Source organism: Desmodus rotundus, chromosome 2 (genome assembly GCF_022682495.2).
Source record: "Desmodus rotundus isolate HL8 chromosome 2, HLdesRot8A.1, whole genome shotgun sequence".
In the NCBI taxonomy this organism is placed as follows: domain Eukaryota; kingdom Metazoa; phylum Chordata; class Mammalia; order Chiroptera; family Phyllostomidae; genus Desmodus; species Desmodus rotundus.
The window spans coordinates 194,141,778-194,157,331 of NC_071388.1; the positions used below are offsets into that span (position 1 = coordinate 194,141,778).

Consider the following 15,554-nt stretch of genomic DNA (forward strand, 5'->3'; position numbering starts at 1 on the left):
CGATTTGTTGTTCCAATTATTTATGCATTCACTGGTTGATTCGTGCATATGTCCTGACGGAGGACTGAACCCGAAACCTTGGCATACTGGGACAACGCTCTAACCAATGAGATACCCGGCTCATTTTTCTTTAACCCAAGCCTCCTCCTCTCTATAAGATCCTCCACCTACTAGGCTCTACTTTTGGGGAGCAAAAGAAAATAAGCCAATTTGTCCTTCAACACATTCTCACTCTCGTTCTGCACCTCCCCCCCAACCAATATTTTCCCCCCTCTGGACTATGCCACTGTAGCTGAGGCACAAACTGGAATTCCCAACCCCCTCACCACTCTGGGAATCCTCTTTGGGTGGCAATGCCCAGAGCTGGCTCTCTTCTTTGAAAGTCAAGGCTGTCTCAGACTCATCTCTCCTGGCAGTGCTCCATTTTCTAGAATCTCCCAAAGACGGTCACCCATGACCTACTCAGTGCCCTCAGATGAAATGCATTAGGGCCTGGAGTTCAAACCAGCTGAAGTGATCACTAGCCGCTCTCCGGGACAGAAAGCAAGAAGGCAGTGCCGGCCTGAGAGGCCCCACGCCTTTCCGGGTACCAGGTAACTCAAAGCCTCTCATCTTCCACGAGGCCGCAAGGTGCACTCTCACCCACATCTGACATGGGGGCTTCTTGATCATGTCATTTGAAAATTTAGGGCCACCACCTCACACCCATTAGTATGCCTATCATAGGGAAAAAAAACTTAAAGAGTTTTTATGCAGATGTGGAGAAATCAGAACCTTTGTACACGATCGGTGGGACTACAAGGTACATAGGCACTGTGGGACTACAAGGTACATAGGCACTGTGAGAAACAGTGTGGCAGCCCTCGCCCCCCGCCCCGCCTGAAAAAAATAGAATGACCATAGAGTACAGAATCCCTGTGGGTGTGTGCCAAAAGAACTGCAAGTGGAGACTCAGAGAGATATTTACATGCTTATGCTCACAGCAGCATTACGCACAACAGCTAAAATGTGTAAATAACCCAAGTGACCACTGACAGACGACGAGATAAGCAAACGGTGGTCTACACTCACAATGGACTATGACAGCCTTAAAACGGACAGGAACCCTGACACACGCCACAACACGGACAAACGCTGAGGACATCACGCTCAGTGAAATAAGCCGGTCACGAGGGAACAAATACTGTGCGATTTCACCTTCTATAAGGTGCTGGGAGTCAGAATGGTGGTTGCCCGGGGGAGGGGAAGAGGCAGTTATGGTTTAAAAGGCACACTCAAAACTGCTTAAGACGGTAAATGTTATGTTATATGTATTTTACTGCGATAAAAATACAGTTAGTATTTACTTTAACTCTCAGGGCCTCAGTTTCCTCGTGTTTAAGGGAGGATTTGACTAGAGAGCTTCGAAGGCCCTCTCACTTCTGTGACTCCATGACTGATCCACACCCACCTGCCTTCTAGAAGGCCTGGTCTGGCAGCAAAGAGCCCCGCAGCTCCAGCGTGAAAACGGAGCCTGGCACCAGGTAGGCACTCGGGAAACATTTGCTGGTAGAATGGATGGCAGACAGATGGGTAGACAGACCCTCCCCTAAATCCCAGGCCCGCTGGCAAACGGAGAAGCGAGGCAGGCGAGCTCGTGGATGGTGCCGTTTAGAGGAGGAAATCCAGAAGTCCCTCCAGTCAGGTATTGACATCAGCACAGGCACCGAGGCCTCTGGGGAGAAAGCGGAACCAGGCATCCCTCCCCCACTCAGTGGGACGGTGAACCAGTCACGGAGCCTTTCTGAACCCCTGTGCTGCTCTGCACGGCGTGCTCCTCCCGCCGACCCTGGATGCCAACCCACCCCCCACCCCCCCCACCCCACCCCCCCAGGCTTCCACACAGTCACCATGGGCTCCGAGGGCCCCAGGGTCAGGGGAAGGGCTTGGAAGACCACACGTGCTGTACAAGTGAGAGTGCCATTTGTCATTATCAGTGGCTATGAGGGCGGACTCTGAGGTGCGAGACAGCTGAGTGGAAATCCCAGGTACCCCTCTGAACATCTCTGTGGTTGTAGGCCTCGGGTCCTCCTCTGTGATGTTGAATACATCACAGCACCTCCCTCACTGCGCTGTGGTGAAGAATACATGAGTTGATTTTTGTAGAATTTTCTGAACACAGGTGGGCAAATAGAAAGTTCCATATGAGGGTTAACTTTCCCTTATTGCTCAGATTCCTACTGTAAGTGAAACTGACCTAGCATTCCCATCCCCCATTGGCCTCCTCTTCCTACAGACACCCCACCCTGACCTCTGACTCACGAGGACATTTCAAGCACCCTCCATGGGGCCAGCCCATCCCCCCCAGTCCAGGTCCCCTGGGTGCCAGGCTGCATGTGCAGAAGGGTTCAACATCCAGCCAACCTCGGTGGCCACTCCAGCTGGCCATCACCCTCGGGAAGTTCCTTTGGATTCTTATTTTTCAGAAGTTGAGAAAAGCTGCTTCAGCTCTTTCCAAGGATCAGTGGTGTCTGTGGCAAACAAGGCCTCTCCCTTCTCCATCCTGCCCCCACCCTGGGACCCCACAGGAAGGAGGTGACCCTAGGACCCTTCTACTCAAGGCCTTAGGCAACATCTGTTGAGTAAGAGACGAAAATACTGGTTGAAGATTAAGCCACTTTGCCCTGGCTGGCCTGGCACAGGCTGGAAAATGTTTGGCTGGCAGGGGCCAGAGGTTGGGCCAAAATTCTATGCCTAGGGTCGATGGGCCTGATCCTGGGGGTGAGGGGGGTCAGGATTTAAGCAAGATGGGTGAGCTGGGGACCTAGAGAAAGCACGACAGAGAGGCAGACAGTGCGGGCAAGAGGTAGGGGCTGGGAGGGCTGAGCCCAGCCCTGCAGAGGCTGAAGGGCAGGCAGAGAATGGAAAAGGAAGGAAGAATACAGCCCGCCCTTTCCTCCCTCTTGTGAACCTGCTCCGAGTGCTTGCCTCGCCTGCTGTGAGGAAACAGGTGCTGAGTGCTCTCAAAGGGGAGCCAAACTTTCTCCCGTTTCCCCTGGGCCACTTTCCCACTCCCTGGGGACAGCACAGAGCTCCCAGCTGGAGGCATGCCCCCCAGCAGACCCCCACCACCCATCAGCTGTCTCGTTTATTGAGCACCTAATCTGCACCAGGCATCTGGCTGAATGCCTGTCTTTCAGTCACTCAATACACATGTGTTGAGTACCTAATTATGTGCCAGACAATGAGGATACAGCAATGAACACAACAGATAAAAATCTCTTGTCGCCCTGGCTGGCGTGGCTCAGTGGATTGAGCACCAGCCTGCAAACCAAAGGGTTGCAGGTTTGATTCCCAGTCAGGGCATATGCCTGGGTTGTGGGCCAGGTCCCCATTTGGGGGTGCAATAGAGGCAACCACACATTGATGTTTCTTTCCCTATCTCCCTCCCTTCCCCTCTCTCTAGAAATAAATAAAATCTTATCTTGTCATGGAATTTACATGCTGGGCGGGTGGGGGGCCCTCTTAAACAAGATAAGTAAATAAGACCCATAGCTTATCAGATGGTGATGCATGCTGGGGGGCGGGGCAAAGAAAGCAGGGAAGGGAGAGAGGGTTGTTGGGAAGGAAAATACTGACATTGAGGGAAGGAAAGAGCCCTGAAAGCATCTGCAGGAAAAGCATTCAGGGCAGCACATGCAAAGGCCCTGAGGTAGCATGCTGCCTGATATGTTCAAAGACCAGCAAGAAGGGGGAGGTGGCTGGAACAGAGTGAGCGAGGGAGAGAACTTCTTGAAGAAGATGGAGTCAGAGAGAAAATCTGTCTTGTAGGGCTGTGCAAGCCAATGGAACAACCTTGGGCTTTTTCTCCAAGTGAAGTGGGCAGCCATTGGACGGTTCTGAATATACATTAATTAAACGGGTCCATTTGCTCCTTTTATTCTCTTAGCCTTACAAGGTAGGTACCATTACTAACTCCCAATCTGCAGAGGGGAAACTGAGGTCCAGAGAGCATAACCAGTGTGTCCAAGGTCACATTCCTAGGACCAGGGAACTGGAACCCAGAGGGAGGTAGTCGAACTCCCCCGCTCTTGACCTCTGTTGTGGGGGTAGTTCCAACTCAAGTGGGGGAACCTCTGGGGGCACAATCTGGCACCACCGCCACTTCACCACCAGGTGGCTGACCCAGCCTCTGTGACGGGCAGGGCCTCCAGCACAGGTGGGGCACATCACAGGGATGAGAAGACTCCATGGCCTCGCTCAGGCAGGAGCCCCTCCTGGTACTAACTGCAGTTCCGCCTGCTGGAATGCCAGCCCAGTCTCCCCTGTCCCAACCCCTGACCCTTCCTCACATAAACAAACCTCATGAGACTCCCAGCGGCCAGGCATCTGGCTTCCGCCAGGAGATCCCTAAACCCCAGACCCCCTTCCCCCAACCCCCAGCCATCCTAGACCAGCCAAGGACATTCTGTTCTCAGGGGCCAAGTGGCAGTGGGGCTGGAGTGATGAGACATCCGCTCACCCCACCTGACCCCTCCCGCCAGCCCTCCATGGTGTCCCTCCGAAATCCCAGAGAGACTTCTTACTGGCTGCTCCTAGCCGGGCCTGCTCTCTGGCCTCACCCCTGCAGTGCCCACAGCCCCTGCCCCTGCTGCTGTCAGAGGACCTTCAACTGGGCAGTGTGCAAATAACACCCCACATCTGGAGCAGCACAGCTGGCAGAGCTGAGGCCCAGAGGGTTTGGGCCGAGTGAGACCAGGGAGGAGGGGCCCTGCTAAGAGGGAAATACTCCGCAGGGCCTGGGCCACACGCACACACAGCAGGGGCGCCACTCTGGGTCCAGGGGGCATCTAAGAGTCATAAGCACTTTCACATACTTTTACTTCATTCCATTAATGACCCTAAATGGAGGGAATACTCATCAGCACTGAGAAGACTTTCAAGCATCTAGTTCAACCCATCCTTTTACAGAAAGGGAAACTGATGTCCAGAAAGAAGGCAGGACAGGGCCATTGTCACACAGCAAATGGGTATTGGAGAGGAGACTGGGTGGCCAGACTGAGATTCCAGCATCCAGACTGAGCAGGTCACTGCACAGGTGTGCGGACACCTGCAACTGCCTGAGCCCCATGATACCCGTGCCCCGCCCCAAGATCCCCACCCACATTAGTGTCATCACTGGCCCTTCCGCACCAGTGCATTGAATTGTGATCACAGGGGCCTTCCATGCCACACCCCCCCACACAGGTGCATACATGTGTGCCCACACCTGCAGGCATGCAAACCAGAGCCCCTCCCCTCCAGCCGCCAGGGCCCTGCCACCCTCCAGCAGAGGGTGAGGAGCAGGAAGGACCTCTGAAGGGTAGGAAGGCCAGGGACAGGGCAGGAGGCAAATGCTCCCGACATTCCAAATCAGTCTGAAGCACACTGCTCTCTGCAGCCCACAACTCACAGGGGCCCTGGCCCCATCCTTGCTTTTCTGGAAGCCCCACTGGGGAAGGGAAGAAGGAGTGGAGGATGTGGAGAGGGAGCAGAGAAACAGAGCCAGCCCAAAAGCTTGAAGTTGGAACAGGCCACCTGAATGAGAGCAACTGCCCAGGTAGATGAACTCTGAGGGTCATGCCACCCATCTCCCCGCCTCCGGCTGAAGGGCATCTGACCCAGAACCGGGCGGGTGGAAGAGACACCATCCCTGGTCCTGCAAGCCCCAGGACAACAGGCACCTGGCCAGGCCTAGAGACAGGCAAGATGCCCTTTTATGGTTTTTCCAAGGGCTCTCCAGATTGAAATAAGAGGCCCTGCATCCCATCAGAAGGGACTTCATGACTCATTTCCTCCCAGTCCAGCTTCAGCTTCAGAACAAGGCCCCCTCCTTCCCCTGACTTGATTACCCAGCACCCTTGGGGGCTACCAGCATGCCTGGGTCTGTAAGCTGCAGCTGGGAGCAGAGCGAAGAGGGGAGGAGGGGCTGGCAGGGTAGGGAACAGACTGTCACTCACCACCAATTCATGGTTGGATGGAGGAATGCAGGGGGCAGCCACCTGTGGGAGGAACAGAGAAAAGCAAGGTTAGCATCTTTCATCCCCACAGAAAACCAGGGCCTCCTGAGATCATTCCACAGCCACCACCTCCATGCCAGACACCCCTTCCCTCCACTCACACACACTGACACTCTAGTGTTCGAGTTCGCTGGAAGACTATGTGGCAACACGGAAAAATGCTTAGGCAATGTTCCCCGAGGGGAGGGGACAGCAGAAGGCAAAAGCGAAATGTATCTCACAAGTTTGAAACTCTGTAAAGAACAGGCAGACGCTAAAAGACTGAAGGTCAATGCACCAGAATTTTCATAACAGGGGTTATGTGGTAACAAAAATGAGATTTTTCTTTGCTCTGGTTTTCTAAATTTTCTGCGATATGGTAAGATTTGTTTAAAATTAAAAAAAAAACCACACATTTAAGACTTCTAGAAAAGGAAGCGTCACCTCCTTCATTCTCCTCAATGACAAGGCATCGCACCCAAAGGTCAGAGCTGCAGACAGCTGGCAGTTTCCCAAAGCATGTGGGAAACAGGTTGGTGAGGGGCCCCTGCCAGCTCTTCCAAAGAAAGCCGCCGCATCACTAATAAATGTGGAAGGCCTTGAGAGCTGAAAGCACCCTGTACGGGTGAGCTATTATTTTACCATCATCCTCATCTTCTTCTCTGATGGGGGGTGGGGGGTGGGGCGGAGGTGGCAACTGGGGCCTCCAGACAGAGGGAGGGGGGAAGGAGGGAGGGCTGGATTGCTCCCTACCCTAAGATAACATCCCTCAGCCAGGCCAGGCAGCCAACCCTCTACCCTGACAATTAGCAGGGGCCTTTATCAGCGACTCAATGTGTTCCTTTTTTCTAGCTGGGACACGTTTTTCTTGGAGCTCATACCTCAGTCTTGGCTCCAATTCCTGACCCAAGCACTAGGCAGGGGGCCCACAGAGGGAACAAAGGGGGAGGCTCTCCCTAGGGCATGAGGGTGTCTGGTCACAAGCTGTGGATGGCCAGAGGAGAGGTGGCAGTCTCCTCAGAGAGTGGGCAACACCCCACCCCAGCCACCACCCCAGTGGCAACTCTGAGGGTCATGCCACCCATCTGGGCAGTGATGGTAATAGCCCACAGCCTTGGCGGGGGCTGGCTATTCACAGAGGCTACCCTTAGCCAGGCCCTCCCTCCACCTAACCCCGTTTTGTCATCTGACTAGCCTAAGTAAGGGATCCCTCGGCTTGACACACCAGCCCAGAAGGGGACAACGCCCGCATGACAGTGTGCCCTGAACTCTGGAAGGATGGAGAGGCTGGGAGGTAGCGTCTCTGGTCCCTGACTCATGCTACAGTCATGCTGCAGACTCACTGCCCACCCGTTCTCCAGCACAGCATCCATCGCCCTGTATGCAACAGTACTCCAGGGAGGGTGGGAGAATCACATGTAAGCCAAAAAAAAAAAAAAAAAGGAAGAGCTAGCATGTATGTATATGAATAGAGTATGCACTTACATGATAGGCATTACTATCAGTGCCGTACCCATGTTAACTCACTCAATCCTTCCAACAACCCAACAAGGTAGCTACTATTAAACATCTGGTTGAGGTGCAGGGAGCACAGAGAAGTTAAACAACTTGTCCAAGGTCACACAGCTGATCAACGGCCTGGGTGCGGTGGCAGGTGCCTGCAGAACAGAGCAGGAGGAAGGGAAGGCCCAGGGGTGGCTGTGGCCTGCAGGGCCCCTGCCTGCCTTGCCCACCAGACAACGTCTCAGTCAGGGGGACCCTGTCCTCTCTGCCAGGCACTTTCAGGACAGGAGTCCTGCATCTGGCCGTGGCCTCCCCTTCTCTCCCTGTGCCCCACAGCCCCAAACCCCACTCTGGAGCTTATAGGCTTCACCAGGTAGGACCAGGCCCCAGTGTGTCCTCTCCCCAGTCCTGCTGTCGCCCATGGACAGGGCCTGACTCGCGTTCATTCTTCGTTACACGAGGGTGGCTCTCCACTCTCCACTTGGGGCTGGGGTTGGGGAAGTGAGGGGGTCACAGATACATTTTGAGGCAGCGGCAGAATGAACAGGTGTCCTCAGAGACAAGTGGGAGGGACTCTCTCCCAGCACCACTCTAAGGTGGTGGAAAGAAGGGACTCTGGAGGCAGAGACAGCCCCTAAGGCACAGTCCCTCCCTGAGGACTCAGATCTGAGGGGCAGCAGTAGACTCCCGGGCAGAGGGTCTGGTGCCTGGGCGCCCCCAGCAGCCCCCTCCACCCCCGCCCATAGCTGTGCATTCCAGCCAGCCCACTAACTTTGTTGTGTGTTGTGTTTCTTGTCTCTCTCTCTTTCTCTCTCTTTTTTTTTAAGCAAAGAAATGTTTCCTTAAAAGGCTCGCTCCTTCCCTCCGGCTCCCTGGCCCCTGGCCACCCTCTCAGGAACCTGGAATGTGCCAGGGAGAGCCAGGGCCCCTGCCACTCTGTGGCCTGTGCCCTATGGCTCCACACTCCTGGTGTCAGCAGGGACCACTCCCACTGCCCCGTGGGGACCCAAGCAAGAATCCTCCCTCTGCAAAGGGAGCAGACTCCAGGGTATCTGCAGGGGCTCCGGGTGCCAGCCCCGCCATCCATGCCTATCCCTGAGGCCGGCCACAGGGAATGCGGGGCTCAGGCCCGGGAGGTCAGCCCCAGGGGAGGCTCCTCCATGGTGGACCTGCCACATCCCATCTACACACAGAGGGTTGAGCGGGCCCGCAGCTCAGTCTTTCAACTCTGAAATATCTAAGTAACAAGAGAAATAGCAGCACAGCCGACAGTCCCTTGCGGTAGACCAGGCACCGCTTTTCATACTCTGCCTAAATTAACTCTCCAATTCTCACAACAGCCCTGAGCACCCCATTTCATGGATGAGGAAACTGAGGCACAGGGAAGTTGACCGACAGCTGACCGACAGAGCAGCCAGGATGCACACCCAGCATGCCCATGCTCCTGCCCTCTCTGCCCTCTCTGTGGGCTCTCCTGTAAACTCTCATTTCCACACAGCCATTCACGACAGCAGTGACAGAAAGCGTATGGAGGGCAGCCACGCGACCGTTACTGTCCTGAGCCCTTTCCCTGGACTCAGTGGACTCTAATAAAAAATGTATGGGGCAGGCACTGTTATCAACCCCATTTCACAGGCGAAGCACCTAAGGCACAGAAAGGGTAACGATTTGCCCAAGGCCGGTGCTGCTAGCAGTCTCCCGCAGAGCCTGTAAGGCAGAGAGCTGGGAGTGCAGCCGTGAGGTGAGTGTTTCCAGGCCCAGACCAGGGTGATGCCTGGCATTCATCAGTCCCCACCAGTGTTTTCTGAACTGCTAAAGTCCCTGGGCACAACGCCAACAACAGGGCATATCCTTGGGGCCCCACCTCCCCACCCCAGGATGTGAGGGTCTAAAGCACTGGTGGCAGCCAGCCAGGCAGGGAGCTCCCTGCATGACCTGGCCCCTCTCTCCTCTCCACTGTCATTCTGTACCCACCCTCCTTGTCCAGGACCCAAAGCCACACATAAGGGTAGGCTCCACTCAGCTCTGGCTCTGTTCTTCCTCAGGGCCTCTGCACATGCTATTCCCTCTGCCTGAGATGCTCTTGGCCCAGCTGTGAGCATAGCTGGGTCCTTCCCATCCTTCTGGCTTGGGCTGAGACGTCACCACCCCAGCGAGGCCCTCCCTGACCCCATTAAGTTACACACGCACACATGTGCACAGCGCACACCTGTATCTCTGCCTTCACAGACCTCATTCAGTTTGTAGTTACAGATGTTTTTGTTTCCTCGTCTGCCATCTGTTTCCCCTCTGGAAACCAAGTGTCATGAGGCAGGGAGCACGTCTTGTTCATCGCACTAGTCCCAGCACATAGTAGGTGCACAGTAAATATCCATGGAAAGATAAAAGAGACTCAAGGCCTGAGGAAGGGAGGCAGTGTAATTGCCAGCAGTAAAATCCACTGCCATTTGCTAAGCACCTACTGTGCACCGGGCAGGAGGCTAATCCTGCCGTATGCCTGATCTCTCTGAGGTCCTCCAATCCCGTAGAGCCAGTCATTTTCCTCCCATCATACAGATGAAGAAAAGCAGGCTCACAGGTCACGACAGTTGCCCCTGGCCAGTCAGCTGCAAGAGGCGGGGCACAGGTGAAATCTTGTTCTAAGGTCTCCATGTGCTGCTCTTTACAGAGTAAGCGAAAGCCCAGGCACCATGGAGCACTGCCCCCACCACCTCACTGCTGTGCAAGTGGCAGTCCCGCTCTCCAACCGGGTGACACTCCCATCCTCAGGTCTCGGGAAACCCCAACTCCTAACCTTGCCCAGCCTTCCAGAGGGGCTCCCCACACCCACACCCACCTGGCCCCTGGAGCTAGACAGGACAGCCTTGCCCCCACACCAAACTAGAACAACTTGTCTCTGAAGCCAGCATTTCATACAGTTCTGAGCTGAAAAATTCTTTTTCCCCCTAGCTTTTGCTGGTCTTGTGTGTGTGTGTGTGCGCGTGCTCTAAAATGTACATAACATGAAATTGGCCGTTTTCACCATTTCTAAGTGTACAATTCAGTGGCATTCAGAACATTCACAATGCTGTACAACCACTGTCATTGCTAATCTCCAGAACTACTTCATCATCTCAAACAGAAACCCCCCTGCATTAAACACAAGCCCCCCGTCCTCCTCCCCCTCCCCAGCCCCTGGAACCTCTAATCTACTTTCTGTCTCTAAGGATTTGCTTATTCTAGGAACCACATATAAGAAGAAACATACAATATTCGCCTTTTTGTTTCTGGCTTATTTTACTTAATGTTAAAGGCTGAATTATGTGCCCCATCCCCCCAAAAAAACCTCCCATGTTGAAGCCCTAACCCCCAGGACCTCAGAATATGACTGCATTTCGAGACAGGGCCTTTAAAGAGGTGATTAAGTTAGAGTAGAAGTCCAGGCTGAAGGAGAAGTGTGGTGGTTCTGACATTTTTTCATGCTCCCTGTGTGCCAGCACTGGATATATTATCCTTCACCCCCCACGGCCCCCCTGAGGTAGGTTATTCGTCTCCCCACCTAACAGGAGCTCAGGCAGTCCCCTCAACACCCTGTGAGATCAGGACAGCACAGCTACCAAGTGACAGTGCCAGGGCTGCCACCGGGTCTGCCTGACTCCAATACTCACTGTTCCCAGCATGCCACCCACCTCCATGCCAGGAGAGGCACACGCTGTGGCAGGGGTGCTGGGGCTGTGAGAACACAGGGAGCGCTCGGGGGCCTGGGCAGGCTCCTTGGAGGAGGGGGCACCTGAGGCAGGCCTCCAGGACGCATCGCTTTCATGTGTCTACCATACATGTCACCTGCTCGCTTCGTGAGCCCTGTGAGGGCAGGGAGCCCATCAGTCATTCTCATCGAGAAGCCCCAGCACCTTGCTCAGAGCCTGGTATTCAGCAGGTTTGTAGAAAAGGTTGGAAAGGCAAAGATGGGGAAAGAGCATTTTAGGATCCAGCCTGCATTGCCCGATGGCTGAGGACAGAGCCATCCCCTGTCTGTGAACAGTCCAGCACTGCCAAGTTCACACTGTGGATCCATGGGGCCCTCTCACATGAACAAGTCCACGTGGAGGTGGGAATGCTGCACATGTGAAGAACCCCATTTGGCTGGGACACAGAGTGGGGAAAGGAAAGGAAGAGAGGACACTGAAGGGCATATTCAAAGAGATGAAGAAAGGCAGTGAACTGTCTTTCCAGGCTGGACCATGGGCAAGTTTGAATGCCCAGCAATGGAGTTAAGACTCTTAGCTGCTGGCACTGGGGAACCATGCAGGTGCCGGAGTGGGACAGGGGCGGGGGGAGTGAAAGGTAAGCGCTTCAGACAAGCAGATGTGCAGGAACACCAATCATGAGAGGGGAAGGAGAAAGTGGGGAACAGCAGGCCTGGAGCCCAGAGACAAGGGGCCATCAGGCACCCTAGAACCTAGAGGCCTTCATCCCCACCCCAACGAAACACACATTTGGGCAGATCCCCCCTCCAGCCTCTACTTTCCCCCCACACCCAACGTGGGTGGTCCCTGACTTTGTTTCCTGCCTTGCACAGAACAGCCCTACCCTTGGCTTTGCACGCTCACCCTCTGCGCCACACTCAGGGAACCTATAACCGGGATGTACGCATCTTCTGAGCCCTGGTCACTGAGGCTACACCAGGGTGGTCAAGAATAGTGCAGACAGTGGTCCCAGAGGAATCCAGCCTGCATTTCCTGATGACTGAGGAAACAGCCACCCACATTATGAGTCCACTGGGCTCTATGAGGAAGACCCCAGCAGCCCCTGTGAGCTAGGCCAGGGTAGGGTGGGAAGCCCAGCCAAAGGAACAGGGATTGGCTTGGGAACCAAGTGGGAGGCAAGTATGCACCCCCCTTCAGGACCTCAGGGTGCTCCACAGTCAGGCAGCCATAAAGGGCCCTCGGCCCTGGGGAGGTAGAGAGGCAAGGCCAAGGCCAGGGGCCCTAGGGGTAGAGCCCCAGCCTGGCTCCAAGACACTGCCCTCCCTGGCTGAGCATTTGGCCCTGGGCAGAGGGTCCTGGCGAGGAGGTGGCCACTGCGCTGGCTCCATTTCCTCCCCAGAACTGCACCCTCCCTTCTAGGCAGCCTGTCCTCACCAGAGCTCGCTCCCGGCCTGCCTGGCTGTTTCCTTCCCTTATATAGAGTTCTGTGCAGGATCAGGAAAGGAAGTGCATCGAGTTCCTGGAGGCAAGAAGGGGCCTGTTCCCAGGGACACCTTGAGCTGAGCAGGGAGGGAGAAAGGCATGTCCCAGCCCAAAGTCCCCTCCAGAGGGTAATCCAGGGGTCTGGGAGGGGCCGGACAATAGCCACAAGACAAAGGTGGGGTTTGTGGGGCCACTGGGAAGCACCAGCAGAGGTAAGAAGGCACAGCTGGGCCCAGGGCTTGACTTTTGTCCACATCCTGGAGCCACAGCCCTGCCCCCACCATGCCTCCTCTTGGGCACCCCAGCTTAGCCACTGACAACCACCCTGCTCCCCCCAGCTCTGGCGTCCCAAGGTTGTTAAGCCAGAAACCAGAATGTCAGCCTTGACTCCTCCCCAACTCCACCCCCCACCAAGCCTGGACAATTCCTCTGCCCAGATGTCTCCCCCAGCCACCCAAAACCCAAGTCCCCTTAATCACAGAGATTATTAACAGCTTTCTATGACACGCCCTCACCCCCAGTTAGTTCTGCCCCTCTCATTGCGTCTGCACTCAGCGCCAGGGAACTATTTCTAAAATGCACATCGAGTCAGGTCACTCTCTGCCTAAGTCCTTCCGTGGCTCCAAACACAGCAGGATAAAGTCCAGATGCCTTAATATGGTCCTCACGGCCCTGCAGGACCTGGCTGTGGCTCTCCTTTCAGTTCCATCCCTCACCTCTCTGCCTCAAGGCCCTCACTCTAGCCAGAGAAAACCAGTGTCAAGTTCACCTTAATTCCACAGTGTACTCTCTGAGGCAGGGGCTATCAGTATATTTCCCAGATAAGGAAATGAGGCTCCCATAGGCCAAGTGCTTGGCCCAAGGTTACACAACCAGTGAGTAAGGGAACAGAGCTCCACTCTGGTGGCACCCCTAGCCTCAGCTCTGCCCTGGGCCACCCCAGCTGGCCCAGCTCGAGGCCACAGGAAGAGTCTCAGGGAGGGCATGTGTTCTGAGGTAGACAGGCAGGGGAGATGTCAGGGTGGGGAAATAGAGAGGAGGACAGTCACCTGGGCCCAGGGCACACGTGGCAAAATGGAGAAAGCAGGTCAGAGAGGCAAGTCATAGCCACACCGTGCACGGCCTGGAGGGCCAGGCTGAGGCAAACGTCCAGGGCCCTGGAAGAGCCTGATGTCACCAGGGCCAGTGACAAAGGACCTGGGCGAGGGGCAAGGCTGGAGGCCAGATGGCCAGCCTGGAACAGGCAGCAGCCTCCAAAGTGAGACGTGGGAAGGCTGCAGCTGGGGCTAGGAGCAGAGGCAAGAGATACTGAGAAAGTATCTCTTTCCGGGGAGGACTCAAGATGGAGGAGAAGCTGGGCAGCACTACAGAGCCCAGCCTGGAGGACTCAGAGGAGGAGGACCTCTGTTACACAAGTGGAGGCATAGAATAGGCAGCCTGACACGTCACCTTCAGAGCTGCCTTCTCCAAGATCCAAAGAGCAGGGGAAACTTCTTCCCGCCTGGAGAGGGGACATTGGTCCTGAGGCAGTGGGTTGGGGGACATGGCCGTCAGCACAGGCAACACAGCTTCTAGGAAGTTCCTAAAAGGATCTGGTCAAGGAAAGGACTGTGGTCTGTGGTCAAGGTTCTCGTGGAACAGCGGGCAGGGAGAGTGACTGGCACAGGAGGGAGACCAGGCCTTCCTGCAACAACACTGAGTGGGGGGCCCTTGGTGCCTGGTTCCCAGCCAGGGAGACAGAAACGGATAAGAACGGACTGGCCCGGGAGAGGCACTTGTGGCCCAGTGGAGGAGGTAGGCTTGTAAACAGAGAATTATAAAGGAGCCCAGTACCTGCTACGCTGGAAGTATGAGGAGGGCTATTAATTCATTGGGATTCAAGTCCATCTGTTTTTCCAGAAATTACACCCAGAGGGAGATTGCCCACCCCACCCCACCCCCTCACTCCCCACTGAGGGTTTCTGTCTCTAGATGAGAACCTTAAGGGACAAAAGTCATTGACCCTAAGCTGTGCTATGACAGAAAAGCAGGAAGGATGCATGGGAAAAAAATCTAAGCACCAGGGGGAAACCCAAGAAGGCAAAGGGCTCAGGAGCTGCCAAGGAGGGAGTGGTGGGTGGAGGAGAGGAGGGGCTGAGCCAGGCCCCAGATAGAGAACTCCAAGGCTGGGGGTCACACTCAACCCCACAGGGACATCAGAGGGCCCCCTTGCCCTCTTAAAGTGGACCAGAGACTGCTCACTAGCCAGGACAATAAAGGCCTGCAGGCCTCTCCCTCGCACACGTGCTGGTGCCTTGCAAACTGCAGGTGTTCAAGGCCCTGTTTCCGAATCTCAGAGATGTCATTGTTTGTCTGGGGCACCATTGATTGGCAAACAGCTTTTGAGGAATAAAAGATGCTGCCCGAAAGGTACTCTTCAATGTTAAAATGCACTCCAATTTCAGAAACTTTAAAATGTGGGGGGGGGGGGGGGGGGAAGACAGCTGGGATTTGAAGCACCACCTTAAACTTTTGTTAGTCCTTCAGGCTCCCTAAGCTGCGCACCACTGCCCTATGCTCCTGACCATCAGGAAGTCCTTCCCAAATTCTACCTGCCTCCTTTTTTAAAGATTTAAGGCCAGCCTAAGGAAAGAGCAGGGTGAAAAGCAAACCCAACCCCATGTGACCCAGGAAAAAAAATCCCTTATCCTCAAGGCCCATCTGGGCCTTTATATCTCCCAAACTCCTAAAGGCCATTTTGTCTCATCACCTAAGCCCAGACCTCTCTGAACCTAGCCCAACCCAGCATCTGGGAGCAGGTTTAGTTCAGAAAGATCCCAACCCCTTCTGTTTGTGGGTCCTCATTTCCAGATTCCTAAACTCACAG

At 54.9% G+C, this 15,554-nt stretch overlaps 1 protein-coding gene across 1 annotated transcript in view; it reads right to left on the bottom strand.

The window, feature by feature from the left end:
• The window catches only part of TNS1 (tensin 1), a 216,146-nt gene that overhangs the window by 104,639 nt on the left and 95,953 nt on the right, over positions 1 to 15,554 (bottom strand). The window contains 1 exon segment of the mRNA XM_071220708.1: positions 5,979 to 6,020. The gene's annotated coding sequence lies outside the window, so the exon portion shown is untranslated.